Below are 14389 nucleotides of genomic sequence, written 5' to 3' on the forward strand. Positions count from 1 at the left end.
TAGAAATAGCAGGGCTTCCCTGGTGGTGCAGTGCTTAAGAATCCGCCTGCCAATGCAGGAGACACGGTTCGAGCCCTGGTCCAGGAAGATCCCACATGCTGTGGAGCAACTAAGCCCGTGCGCCACAATTGCTGAAGCCTGTGCGCCTAGAGCCCGTGCTCTGCAACAAGAGAAGCCACTGCAATGAGAAGCCCACGCACCGCAACGAAGAGTAGCCCCCTCTCGCCACAACCAGAGAAAGCCCGCGCACAGCAACGAAGACCCAACGCAGCCATACATAAATAAATAAATAAATAAATAAATTTTTTTAAAAAAAAGGATAGAAATAGGGAGAGCAGTGAGTAGACTACTTTTACATCTAGAAGAGAGATAACAGACAACTTAGGATATATTTTGTAGGTAGAGCTGACAAGGTTTGCTGATGCATTAGATGATAAAAAACATATTTTAAAAAGAGGAGTTAAGAATAACTCCTGAGCAGCTGAGTGAACAGAGGTAACATGTACTCAGATGGAGAACACTAGGAGAGGAAAGGAGCAGACTGTGTGCATGTGAGTACTGTATAGGGAGAGGGTAGAATTCAAGAATTCTGTTTTGGACATGATAAATTTAGGATGCCTGCAAGGCATCCTATTGGAGATGAGTAGGCAGCTGGATATGTGCTTCAGGGAATAGCGGAAAAGTCTAGGTGGGAGATATAAATTTGGTATTCACCATTATACAGATAATATTTAAAGCCATGAGATTAGGTGGGTATAAATGTCTTCTTAAACAATTGTGTGACCATTCCTCTAAATTGGTGGTCTTCACATTTTTGAAATACCTAAAAATTTTCAAGTTAAGTTTGTGGTTAAAAAAGAATGTAATTTTAAGCATACTGTAAATTTTGACATTGTAAAGTAAAACTTACACTATTCTGTTACAACTAATAGAATCTTAAAACACAGTAATTTGATATCTGCCATCGTCCATTTTCAAGTGATAAAAAGTTGGCACTCTGAAGGGTTAAACCTTCAGTGTAACGTTGAGCTTGAAGTAAATCTACCCCAACCCTCTCTTCAGGGGATTGCAATGAAAATTGCCTTAATATAACCAGGTAAAAGGGGAAAAACAAACGAAAAAGAATACCTGAGAAATGGCCAGAATAACCAGCTCTTCCATGAATTTGCAACTCTAATTCACACAACTTGGGTGTTCCAAAAATCCTAAAGCCACGAGTTTAGTTTAAAGTCTTCCTACAATGGTAGTGCCCCCGGGCATCTGGCAGAAGAAAAAGCAAATCCTTAATTTAGGCATTAAAAGATTTCCCCCTGGGCTTCCCTGGTGGCGCAGTGGTTAAGAACCCGCCTGCTAATGCAGGGGACGCGGGTTCGAGCCCTGGTCCGGGAAGATCCCACATGCCGCGGAGCAACTAAGCCCGCGAGCCACAACTACTGAGCCCACGTGCTACAACTACTGAAGCCCAAACACCTAGGCCCGTGCTCCGCAACAAGAGAAGCCACCACCATGAGAAGCCTGCACACCGCAATTGCCCCCACTCTCTGCAACTAGAGAAAGCCTGTGTGCAACAAAGACCCAACGCAGCCAAAAATAAATAAATTTATAAAATTTTTTTTTAAAAGTAATGCATTTGGATTAAAGAAATTTTGCTAAATATAGAAAAGCAGAAGGAAATTTTTTTCAATCACCACAAATCTTACCAGTCAATATTGAGATTTCGTTTTCTTTTCACGGGTAAACATCAGCCTATTAAGTATTTCCTTTGTGGTAATTCCCTGGCAGTCCAGTGGTTAGGGCTCTGCACTTCCACTGCAGGGAGCATGGGTTCAATCCCTGGTTAGGAACTAAGATCCCGCATGCCATACTGCGCGGCCAAAAAAAAAAAAAAAAGTATTTCCTTTGTAACTACTGTAGGAATTTGCTTTCTCAATTTTTAAATTATTTTCTGAATCTGTACTGCTTTCTTATAGACTATAGTTCATATACATAAATTCAGATCATGGTTAATCTCTACTTAATATTCTACTTAATCCTCTTTAATTGTTATTGGTACTTTATTTTCATTACTTTCAAAATGCCTTGTCACCAGTTCTCATTTAACCTGAGGAAGTTGAGCTTTCCTTTCTTCTCTGTACAGAAACTTTAAATACTCAAGTCTCTAGATGTTCATTGTGCAATATGGTAGCCACTACATGTGACTATTTAAATTTAAATTAATTAGAATATACAATGGAGAAAGACAGTCTCTTCAATAAGTGGTTCTGGGAAAACTGGACAGCTACATGTAAAAGAATGAAATTAGAACATTCTCTAACACCACACACAAAAGTAAACTCAAAATGGATTAAAGACCTAAATGTAAGAGCGGATACTATAAAACTCTGAGAGGAAAACATAGGCAGAACACTCTTTGACATTAATCGCAGCAACACCTTTTTGGATCTACCTCCTAGAGTAATGAAAATAAAAAACAAAAATAAACAAATAGGACCTAATTAAACTTAAAAGCTTTTGCACAGCAAAGGAAACCATAAACAAAACAAAAAGACAATCCAAAGAATGGGAGAAAATATTTGCAAACAATGTGACCGACAAGGGATTAATCTCCAAAATATACAACAGCTCGTGCAGCTCAATATCAAAAAAAAAAAAAAGGGACTTCCCTGGTGGGTGGGTGGGTAAGAATCCACGCTCCCAATGCAGGCGGCCCGGGTTCGATCCCTGGTCAGGGAACTAGATCCCACATGCATGCAGCAACTATGAGTCCGCATGCCGCAGCTAAGAAGTCTGCATGCTGTGACTAAGAAGTCCGCATGCCGCAACTAAGAAGCCCACGTGCCACAACTAAGAGTCCACATGCCACAACTAAACACGCCGCAACAAAGATCCCGCATGCCGCAACTAAGACCCAGCACAGCCTAAATAAATAAATAAAAAATTTTTTTAAAATAAATTTATTTATTTTTGGCTGTGTTGGGTCTTCGTTTCTGTGCGAGGGCTTTCTCTAGTTGCGGCGAGCAGGGGCCCCTCTTCATCGTGGTGTGCGGGCCTCTCACTATCGCGGCCTCTCTTGTTGCGGAGCACAGGTTCCCGACGCGCAGGCTCAGTAGTTGTGGCTCACGGGCCCAGTTGCTCCGCGGCATGTGGGATCTTCCCAGACCAGGGATCGAACCCATGTCCCCTGCATTGGCAGGCGGATTCTTAACCACTGCACCACCAGGGAAGCCCATAAATAAATATTTTTTTAAAAACCAACAAAAAATGGGCAGAAGATCTAAACAGACATTTCTCCAAAGAAGACATACAGATAGCCAAAAAACACATGAAAAGATGCTCAACATTGCTAATTATTAGAGAAATTCAAATCAAAACTACAATGAGGTATCACCTCACACCTGTCAGAACAGCCATCATCAAAAAGTCTACAAACAATAATAAATGCTGGAAAGGGTGTGGAGAAAAGGGAAACTACCTACACTGTTGGTGGGAACGTAAATTGGTACAGCCACTATGGAGAACAGTATGGAGGTTCCTTAAAAAACTAAAAATAGAGCTGTCATATGATCTAGCAATCCCACCCCTGGGCATATATCCAGGGAAAACCATAATTCAGAAAGATATATGCACACCAATGTTCATAGCAGCACTATTTACAATAGCCAAGACATGGAAGCAACTTAAATGTCCATCAACAGATGGATGGATAAAGAAGATATGGTACATATATACAATGGAATATTACTCAGCCATAAAAAAGAATGAAATAATGCCATTTGCAGCAACATGGATGGACCTAGAGATTATCATACTAAGTGAAGTAAGTCAGACAAAGACAAATATCATATGATATCACTTACACGTGGAATCTAAAAAAATGACACAAATGAACTTACTTACAAAACAGAAACAGACTCACAGACTTAGAAAACAAACTTATGGTTACCAAAGGGGAAAGGTGGGAGGGAGGGATAAATTAAGAGGTTGGGATTAACGTATACACACTACTATATATAAAATAGATAATCAACAAGGACCCACTGTATAGCACAGGGAACTCTACTCAATACTCTGTAATAACCTATATGGGAAGAAAATCTGAAAAAGAATACATATGTATATGTATAACTGAATCACTTTGCTGTACACCTGAAACTAACACAACACTGTAGATCAACTACATTCCAATATAAAATAAAAATTGAAAAAACACTGAAAAAAATTAAATAAATTAAAATTTACAAAAATAAAATATTCAGTTCCTCAGTCAGACTAGTCACATTTCAGGTATTCAATAGCCACATGCAGTTAGAGGTTACCATATTGAACAGCACTGCTCCAGATTTTAGTAGTATTTTCAAAAGCAGTATTATCAAAAGCATTTTTCTCTCTCCTGATAGCTTAACTCTTTAGTATTATTAAATATCTGTCAAAGAATATATGTACATGGTTTAAAAATTAAACATTCTTGATCTGGTCACTAATTTACACAGGTTTGTTCACTTTAGGTTAATTTATCAAGCTGTACTTTTATGAGTTGTACCCTTTTCTATATGTAGGTTGTTACATATATGTTATATTTCAATAAAAAATTTACGAAAACCACAAATCTAGTAGTTATTTTAAAACAATGGTTTTCCTGTATTATTCCTCCTCTACTCTAGACCTGTTCACCAGAGGCAATTACCCGTAATTCATCTAACCATTTCCCTTGGAATTAACCTACTTATTTCTAAATAATGTGTCTATGCAGCTATGTCTTGATTTATCAATTGTAGACATTACCTATTTACTTTTCACCATATTAGTTGAGAACTTAGTTCTTTTATACTCCTCACATTTCACCTCCTGGCTATCTCACCAACAAAGTTTCGATTTAAATAAGCCAGTGCTTATATTATTATGATTATTTAAGTATTACTCATTGCTGAAGCAAATAGTGCACTGTAATCATGCTTCCTTTTTTAAAAAAAAAAATTATTTATTCATTTATTTATTTTTGGCTGTGCTGGGTCTTCGTTGCTGCACGCGGGCTTTCTCTAGTTGTGGGGTGAGTGGGGGCTACTCTGTTGCGATGCAGGGGCTTCTCATTGCGGTGGCTTCTCTTGTTGCGGAGCAGGGCTCTAGGCGCGTGGGCTTCAGTAGTTGTGGCGCACGGGCTTCAGTAGTTGTGGCCCATGGGCTCTAGAGCAAAGGCTCAGTAATTGTGGTGCAGGGGCTTAGTTGCTCCACAGCATGTGGGATCTTCTGGGACCAGGGCTCGAACCTGTGTCCCCTGCATTGGCAGGCGGATTCTTAACCACTGCGCACCAGGGAAGTCCACTGCCTCATTTTTTGCTTGATTTTCCATATAAAATTTTCCAAATGCTCCCACATCTCTGTCAAAGGCCTATTAGTAGTACTAATTCCTTTTTTTTTTTTTTAGTTCATTTGGGTTTCCCTTCTCTATAACTGAAATTCATCATCTCACAAACCCCCAGCAACTGAAAAAAACTTAAATACTACTTTTAAGATAAATCAGTTACTTCTTGTTTAGAATAGTCTCATTTGAGTGAATATGTAGTCAAAATCAAGATTTAAACTCTTCTACCCTCTCCTTCTCTTATCCTCTCTAAGGTGATTTAAGTTCCTAGAGGGGCTTGGGTATAATTCTTGAATTGGAGGAAGGGAATCTGATCCCTGTACTTTCTGTCCTTGCTGGCCTCTGCTGAGTTGTAGTTTGCCCCACCTGTCTTTAGACTTCTTGTGCTGATATCTAGGGTTCCTACCTTGACCTCTAGACTAAGTCCTTTTTATTCCAGCTCCAAGTCTCTTTCAGTTTGCCAGCCTTCTCAGAACTTCCACATCCCATTGGGTACTTGGGAGCTCTCAGGTGCTTTGGTGGGGTGTGGTGAAGGAATTTGTAAGATTGCTTTTAGTCTGCCTAGGCACCTCCCTCAGCCATGGCTACTTTCCTGCTCAGGCAATATGTTAGATGTTGCACTTCCTGAAGAGTCTTGCAGTCCTTCAGGCTATATCCTAGAAAGCAAAACACAGATTTTATCTGCTTAGAACGTCTCCTCACCTGGCTAATCCACCCTCACTTCAACTGCCAGGGCCAAGGCCCAGTGGAGTAAGATATAAGAAAGCTGGATCTTGTCTCGGGAACCCACAAGCAGCTAAACCTTAATCACTCTGCCTCAGATTCACCACTTCCTGTCTGTTGGTTGAATTCTTACTTCTTTTTGGAGATATAATGATTTTTTTCATCATCATGCATTCTTCACATTTCTGTGGATCCTGGAATAAATTTCAAATATGAAGTCCTGGGACTTCCCTGGTGGTCCAGTGGTTGAGACGCGTGAGTTAGATCCCTGGTCGGGGAGCTAGGATCCCGCGTGCTGCATGGTGTGGCCAAAAGAAAAAAAAAAAAGAAAAAAAAAAAAACATATATATATGCGAAGTCCTGCTATACTAGCGCCTTCAAACCCACAAAGCCTTAACAAAACCTAGTTCTTCCAAATAAAGGCCTTGCTTTCAAAATATTACTAAATCATGATATACCTATAATAACAGAATACTCTGTAGATGAAAAATAAAAATAATGAGGATACTCTCCAGGTGTTGATATGGAAAGATATCCAGCATATACTGACAAGTGAAAAAAGCAAGGTACAGAACAGCATGCACTATAGTTTGCTACTACCCTTTTGTATGTAAGAACAGAGTGAAATAAGAATAAACAGACTGATCAATTGATATTTGTATTTTCATAAAGAAAACATAAGCATTCACAACAAATAATACAAATGCTTATCAATAGGGGGCAGAGGGGAGGAATGGGATGATTGGGCACATGGGTGTGTACTAGTGAGGATTCTCCAGAGAAACAGAACTGGTGGTGGGGTGGGAATGAGGGTGGGGAGAGAAAGAGAGAGAGAGATTTTATGGCTATAGAGGCTGAGAAGTCTCACTCTGCTGTCCATCTGCAAGCTGGAGACCCAGGAAAGCCAGTGATGTAGTTCAAAGGCTGGAGAGCTAATGATGCAGATTCCTGTTTGGACCCGAAGGCTGAGAACCAGGAGCACAAAGGACAGGAGGAGATCCCACTTCAGTCACTAGTCAGGCAGAGAGTGAATTCAACCATCCTCTGCCTTTTCGTTCTATTCAGGCCCTCAACAGATTGGATGATGCCCACTCATATTGGGGAGGGCCATCTGCTTTACTCAGTCCACCAATTCAAATGCTAATCTCTTCCAGAAAAGTCCTCACAGATGCACCCAGAAATAATGTTTAACCAGTTATCTTAGCATCCTGTGGCCCAGTCAAGTTGACACATAAAATTAACCATTGCAGGGTAGGAGCAAAACTTCTCAATATATCTTTTTATCGCTTCAATTTTTGAATCATGGAAATTTTTACCTATTAAAAAATGTGTTTAAGTTTTATTTTCTAGTCTATTGTTTTTATTACATGTTTTTCAAAATCCATTCAGATATTCAGTTATCTTCCCAGTGACTCTAGTCTACCTTGTCTTCTGTTTCACAATGGTGACCAGTAGTTTTAGCAAAACACTGATCCTGAATAAATCCAACTCTCTACCTATTTCATACCTCACCCGAGCAGCTGAACCAGACTAGAGAAAAACATAACCAGGATGACTGATCTCATTTTATATATATTTACAGCTACAAATGTCTAAAAAGCCTACTATACCTTCAACAATACCTGGAAATTCTACTCTATTTTCCTAGTTAATTTACTCTCAGAGATGACTAATTTATATATTTTCTCTCCTCAAACCTCCAACACTCCCTCCCCAATCCTCACAGTTAGCCAATGACCTCTCCCCTCCTCATTTCATTTTTAAAAAAAGAAAAGAAAAATAAATTCAGAAGAAAAATTCCACAAGGTCCCACCACCATGTCAGTTATGAATTACAAACAGCTGCAAATAACAGACAGACAGACAGACATACACATACACACACACACACACACACACACACACACACACACACACACAGGGAAAAAAAGGAAAAAATCAGTGAGGCATAAACAAATTGTTTTATTTTCTCCCATAATGAGAAGTCCAGAGGTAGGCAATCCACGGTTTATGTGGTAGCTCCACAGTATCATCAGGGATCTAGAGTCCATCTTCCTCCATCCTTAGCAATGGCTTAAGATCACTTTATTATCATAGATGGTTGCTAGAACTCCAGTCATCATGTCCACATTCTAAGCAAGATAAAGAGAAAGGGCCAAAGACATACACCAGCTCAGTTAATCCCGTTTCTCAGAAAACCCACCAAACAACTTCCACTAATAAGTTACCAGAACTTAGTCACATGGATGCCCATGGAGTAGCTGGAACAGAAGCTCAGCACCCTGCTCTCAACAAAATCAAGGTTCTGTTCTTATTAAGGAATAGGGGGAGAAAGAGGAGAAATTACCTTTACTCTCTTAAAGCAAAATTCCTCAAAAGAGGTTATTATTCCATTTTCTCCACTTCCTCACCTTGCATTCTCTCTTGAACCCACCCCAATCAGGCCTTCATTCATCCCTACTGTTCCACTGAAGCCACTCTTGCCCAAGGCACCAGTGACCTCCACAATGCCAAATCTACTAGCCAGTTCTCAGACTTCATCTTAACCAGACTACCAGAAAAATCTGACACCGTTATCACTTTCCTGCTTGAAACACTTTCTTCATTTGGTTTCCAGAACATCACACTCTTCATGATTTTCTTTCTGCACCACTATCTGGTCCTTCTCACTTTCAATTACTGGATCCTCTTCCTAATTTTTAAAAGCTGAAGTGCTCCAGGATTTAGCCCTCGGACCTCTCTTTTTTCTTTTTTCTTTTTTGTCTGCGTCGGGTCTTCATTGTGGCATGCGGGATCTGTTGTTTTTGTTGTTGGGGCACGTGGGCTCTTCCTTGAGGCGCGTGGGCTTCTCTCTAGTTGTGGCGTGCGGGTTTTCTCTCTCTAGTTGTGGCGTGCGGGCTCCAGAGCGCGTGGGCTCTGTAGTTTGCAGTATGAGGGCTCTCTAGTTGAGGCACGCAGGCTCAGTAGTTGTGGCTCGTGGGCTCTAGAGTGCAGGCTCAGTAGTTGTGGCGCACAGGCTTAGTTGCCCCTCAGCATGTGGAATCTTAGTTCCCCGACCAGGGCTCAAACCCGCGTCCCCTGCACTGGAAGGCAGATTCTTTACCACTGGACCACCAGGGTAGTCCCGTTGGCTTCTTTTAATCTACTTTCTTCCTAGGTGACCTCATCCAGTTTCTATTATGATGACTCCTAAATTTATCTCCAACGTGACTTCTCTGCACTTCAGCTTTCTGCCTAATCATCATCTCTATACTGCATCTCAAACTTAACATCCAAAACTGAACTTTTGATTCCCTCCATTTCCCTATACCTGTTCCTCCTTCAGTATTCCCCAGTGTTGCTCAGGCCCAAACCCTTGGGCTCAGGATTGATGTCTCTCTTTCTTTCTCACCCTCCATTCAATGCATTAATAATAAATCCTGTCAGCATCACCTTCAAAATATCAATACATCCAGAAACCCACCACTTTGTACCAGCTCCCCCACTGACTGGCTCACCCTGGTCCAAGCAACTATCACATTTTATCTGCATTACTGCATTCCCTTCCAGCTCATATTCCTTACTCCACTCTTAACCTCCTATGATTTATTCTCACAGCAGCCAGAACAAGCCTTTTAAGATAAGATAGAATATGTCACATCTTTGCTCAAAACTATGTAATGGATTCCCATGATTTTTAGAATAAAACACAGTCTTTCTATGGCTAACATGAAAGACCCTAACATGATCTAGACTATTTACATGGCTACTTCTCTGAGCTCATGTCATAACTCTCCCTCTTACTCTGCTCTGGTCTCATTGACCTTACTGATGTTGCTTAAACAAGACATACACCCTCAACCTCACAGCTTCTGTACTTATGTTCCCTTTGCTTGAAATGCCCATTCGGTCACTTATTCAGGTCTTTGTTCAAATAACTACCTCATCAGGGACTTCCCTGATGGCGCAGTGGGTAAGACTCCGAGCTCCCAATGCAAGGGGCCTGGGTTTGACCCCTGGTCAGGGAACTAGATCCCATGTGCATGCCACAACTAAGAGTTCGCATGCCACAACTAAGGAGCCCACATGCTGCAACTAAGGAGCTGGTGAGCTGCAACTAAGAAGCCCACCTGCTGCAACTAAGACCTGGCACAACCAAATAAATAAATAAAATTTAAAAACCAACAACAACCAAAAAAACCCCTACCTCTTCAGAGAGGCCTTCTCAGATTACTCTATCTAAAATAGCACCCCTCTGTGGACTTCCCTGGTGGCGCAGTGGTTAAGAATCTGCCTGCCAACGCAGGGGACACGGGTTCGAGCCCTGGCCCAGGAAGATCCCACATGCCTCGGAGCAACTAAGCCCATGTGCCACAACTACTGAGCCTGTGCTCTAGAGCCTGTGAGCCACAACTACTGAGCCCACGTGCTGCAACTACTGAAGCCCAGGTGCCTAGAGCCCGTGCTCTGCAACAAGAGAAGCCACAACAATGAGAAGCCCGCGCACCGCAACGAGGAATAGCCCCCGCTCACCGCAACTAGAGAAAGCCCACGCAAAGCAATGAAGATCCAACACAGCCAAAAATCAATCAATAAATAAAAAATTTTAAAAAAATAAACAAAAATTTAAAAAATTTAAAAAATAAAAAATAGCACCCCTCTGTAACTTCAGTCTCTTTTCCAGACTTATTTTTCTTCATAGCACCTATTAGTACCTGACATTATATTTCATATTGCTTTGGATATGTTCATTTTCTTTCTCCTTCCTAGAATATAAACTCCATGAGGAAAGGACATATTTTATTCATTGTTATATCTACCCAACACTTAAAAGGAGTACCTGCCATAGTAGGCTCTCAATAAATATTGTCTAATAAATAAATAAAAATAGAAGCCATATTGTTTTCTACATACACACAGTGGACACTTTACAGTCTTTATCCTACTTAACCTCTCTACAGCATTTGACATTGTACCACTTCTCCATCTTGAAACTCTCTCTTTCCTTGGATTGTGAGAGTCCCCCAGTTCTCCCTCTCTGATCATTGCTTCTCAGACTCCTTTTATAGAATCCTTTTCTCTACTTCAAATATGGTCATTCTTCAGATTCCCTACTAAAGCCAGGTTCTCTATTAAGACCATGACTCTCCTAGCTCTACATATTCCCCCTGAGTGGTCTTAACCATTCTCATGACTTAATTATCATCTTTATGTTGAAAACTTTTAAAATCTATATCTCTCTCTCCTCTCTTCATATCTGCATATATGACTGACTAATGGATATCTCCAGGTATATGTACCATACCACAAACACTTAAACCTCAAAATGTGTCTAAAGCTAAACTGTTAGCTTCCCCTGTGTCCCTTCTTCAGTTCCCACCTACTTCTTCCTTCAGGATTCTGATCTCATTGAAAAATACCACCATTCAACCAGTTATTTAAACCAAAAACCTGAAAATTAACCTTCATTTCTCAGTTTTCTTCACACCCTATATCCAGTCAATCACCAAGTTCAACATTTCAACAACAAATTACATATTAAACACCTACTATGTAGTAATACATCTGGAGAAAGGTGGTTTTAAGGTTGGCTAAGCAGCTTCACAATGTGAGAGCACTGAGTTGGCACCTCTGATTCTCTTTGCATTAAGACCCTCAAGGTCTTAAGTTGGTTCCAGGCATCATACCTTCACAGAACATCTCCAAAAGCAGAAAGCAAGGGATAGGAGTGAAACACGAGAGCTTTCCTCAGGATGCAATCTTTTTTGATTAGGGAGAAAAAACATTTCCAGAAACACCCTTTGGCCAGAACTGGGTCCAAATATGAAGAAGACTGAGAAAGCAAGTATCTGGCAAAGGGAAGCAGGGTTCCCTCAATCCCTGGGATTGAGCACGTGCATACGCTTAAAAAAAAAAAAGAAGAGGGTTATCTTGGCAAAGAATAACGGAAAAAAGTGTTTTGGGGGAGGGCAATCAAAACTGATTTCCACAAAAACAGGCACGGAGCCTGCATTCTAATTAGGGAGAAATTTTAAACAAGTAAATAAATATACAAACAAAGTAATTTCATATTCTATAAGTGCTATGAAATAAGGTGATGTGATAAAAAGTAATAGGCATATTTTGAAGATAAAGCTGATAGAATTTACTAACGGAACTGAATGTGACAGCATGATAAAAAGATGATTCCGACTTCGGGTCTCTCCTCGCGGTGGAGGCGCAGAGTATGAACTGCAGCAGGGGCCAGTCAAGGCAGGACAGACATTTGGAAAGTTTCTTCCCCTCTTTGACCGAGTATTAGTTGAAAGGAGCACAGCCAAAACTGTAACCAAAGGAGGGATTATGCTTCCAGAAAAATCTCAAGGAAAATTATTGCAAGCAACAGTAGTAGCTATTGGATGGGGCTCTAAAGGAAACCAGTTAGCATGAAAGTTGGAGATAAAGTCCTTCTCCCAGAATATGGAGGCGCTAAAGTAGATCTAGACAGCAAGGATTATTTCTTATTTAGAGATGGTGACATTCTTGGAAAGTATGTAGACTGAAATAAATCACTATTGAAGTGGCATAGCGTGAAGCCACCCATTCCATGGAAGTTCTGAAATCTTTCAATTTCCATGTCTCCCTTTTATAATAAACTAATGATATCCAAACTAATGACATCCAGTGTCTCTAAAATTCAGTTTCACTGCACTGATTTAAACATTTCCAAATGAAAACATAAATAAATAAAAAACAAACAAACAGGGGCTTCCCTGGTGGCGCAGTGGTTGGGAATCTGCCTGCTAATGCAGGGGACACGGGTTCGAGCCCTGGTCTGGGAAGATCCCACATGCCGCGGAGCAACTAGGCCCGTGAGCCACAACTACTGAGCCTGCGCGTCTGGAGCCTGTGCTCTGCAACAAGAGAGGCCGCGACAGTGAGAGGCCCGCACACCGCGATGAAGAGTGGCCCCCGCTTGCCACAACTAGAGAAAGCCCTCGCACAGAAACGAAGACCCAACACAGCAAAAATAAATAAATTAATTAATTAATTAAAAATAATAATAATAAAAAAAGAAAACAAACAAACAAACAAAACTCCAAACAGGGAATTCCCTGGCGGTCCAGTGGTTAGGGCTCCACGCTTCCACTGCAGGGGTCACGGGTTCGATCCCCGGTCTGGAACTAAGATCCTGCATACCGCGGGGCCAAAACAACAACAACAACAACGAAACTCCAAACAAACAAAAAAGATGATTCCAAGCTAATACTGATTTCCGTCCATAAATGAAGCTTGAGAAAGATAATAAAGGGTCTAAAGTCATACCACTATTAACTGATAAAGTCAGAATTGAAATTAGTACTATCTGAAATCAAAGCACATTTTCTTTCCCCTATACATCTATCTGTGAAAAAAGCAGAACGCAAAATGGCATATATAAATTTATAACAATGTAATAAATAAGAATAAAAGGCCAAATGTTTGAAAATAGTTGATGCTTGGTGAGTTGTTTCCATTTATTATTTTTGTCTTTCCTTATAGAGCTGGTTAAATGAACAAAATACTTTGTGAAGTTTTGTGTCTAAACCACAAAATGGAACTATCAAAAATGTTACTGACTGTTAGAACAGTAGCAAATGGCCAGGATATTAAGTAGGAAAGATAGGAGGCTCAAATACCAACACAGGGTTTTCCCACTACATCAAAGACTCAAAGCAAATAGTTACAGGCCTTGAAACAGTCTGACAAATGAAAGACCTATACAATCAGTTAAAATGTTAAGGGCTTCCCCGGTGGCACAGTGGTTAAGAATCCGCCTGCCAATGCAGGGGACTTGGGTTTGAGCCATGGCCCGGGAAGATCCCACATGCCGCGGAACAACTAAGCCCGTGCGCCACAACTACTGAGCCTGCGGTCTGGAGCCTGTGAGCCACAGCTACTGAGCCCGCATGCCACAACTGCTGAAGCCCAGGCGCCTAGAGCCCGTGCTCCACAACAACAGAAGCCACCCCCAATGAGAAGCCCACACGCCACAACGAAGAGTAGCCCCCGCTCACGGCAACTAGAGAAAGCCCGTGCACAGCAACGAAGACCCAACACAGCCAAAAAAAATAAATTAAAATAAATTTAAAAATAATAATAAATAAAATGTTAAGACAGTGGATAATACTGTGTTTCTATTCCAGCAATAGATAACTACTATTTAGTTGTTAAATATAGACAAAGTGTATACATCTATACATAATATACATAAATAGACCCATGTAAGTTTAATATGGGTAAAAAAAAAGTCAGACTTTCCTCTCAGGTACTATAAGAGGTAGCAAAATAAACTACCTTAGCATTATTC

The 14389-nt window shown here is 40.7% G+C and overlaps 1 long non-coding RNA gene and 1 pseudogene across 2 annotated transcripts in view; one reads left to right on the forward strand and one right to left on the reverse strand.

Annotated features, from left to right (window-relative positions):
- Window positions 1-14389, reverse strand: part of LOC133101277 (uncharacterized) — a 78472-nt gene that overhangs the window by 52254 nt on the left and 11829 nt on the right. Inside the window, exon 3 of one of the 2 annotated variants that reach the window (XR_009702609.1) lies at window positions 8033-8213. The exons of the other annotated variant lie outside the window; for it this stretch is intronic. This is a non-coding gene — a long non-coding RNA (uncharacterized LOC133101277). Of the gene's footprint in view, window positions 1-8032; window positions 8214-14389 lie in introns of those variants that run through there. 2 annotated transcript variants of the gene reach the window in all.
- On the forward strand, window positions 11884-12602 carry LOC133101302 (10 kDa heat shock protein, mitochondrial-like; annotated as a pseudogene).

The sequence above is a fragment of the Eubalaena glacialis genome, chromosome 11 (assembly GCF_028564815.1).
Source record: "Eubalaena glacialis isolate mEubGla1 chromosome 11, mEubGla1.1.hap2.+ XY, whole genome shotgun sequence".
Lineage (NCBI taxonomy): Eukaryota > Metazoa > Chordata > Mammalia > Artiodactyla > Balaenidae > Eubalaena > Eubalaena glacialis.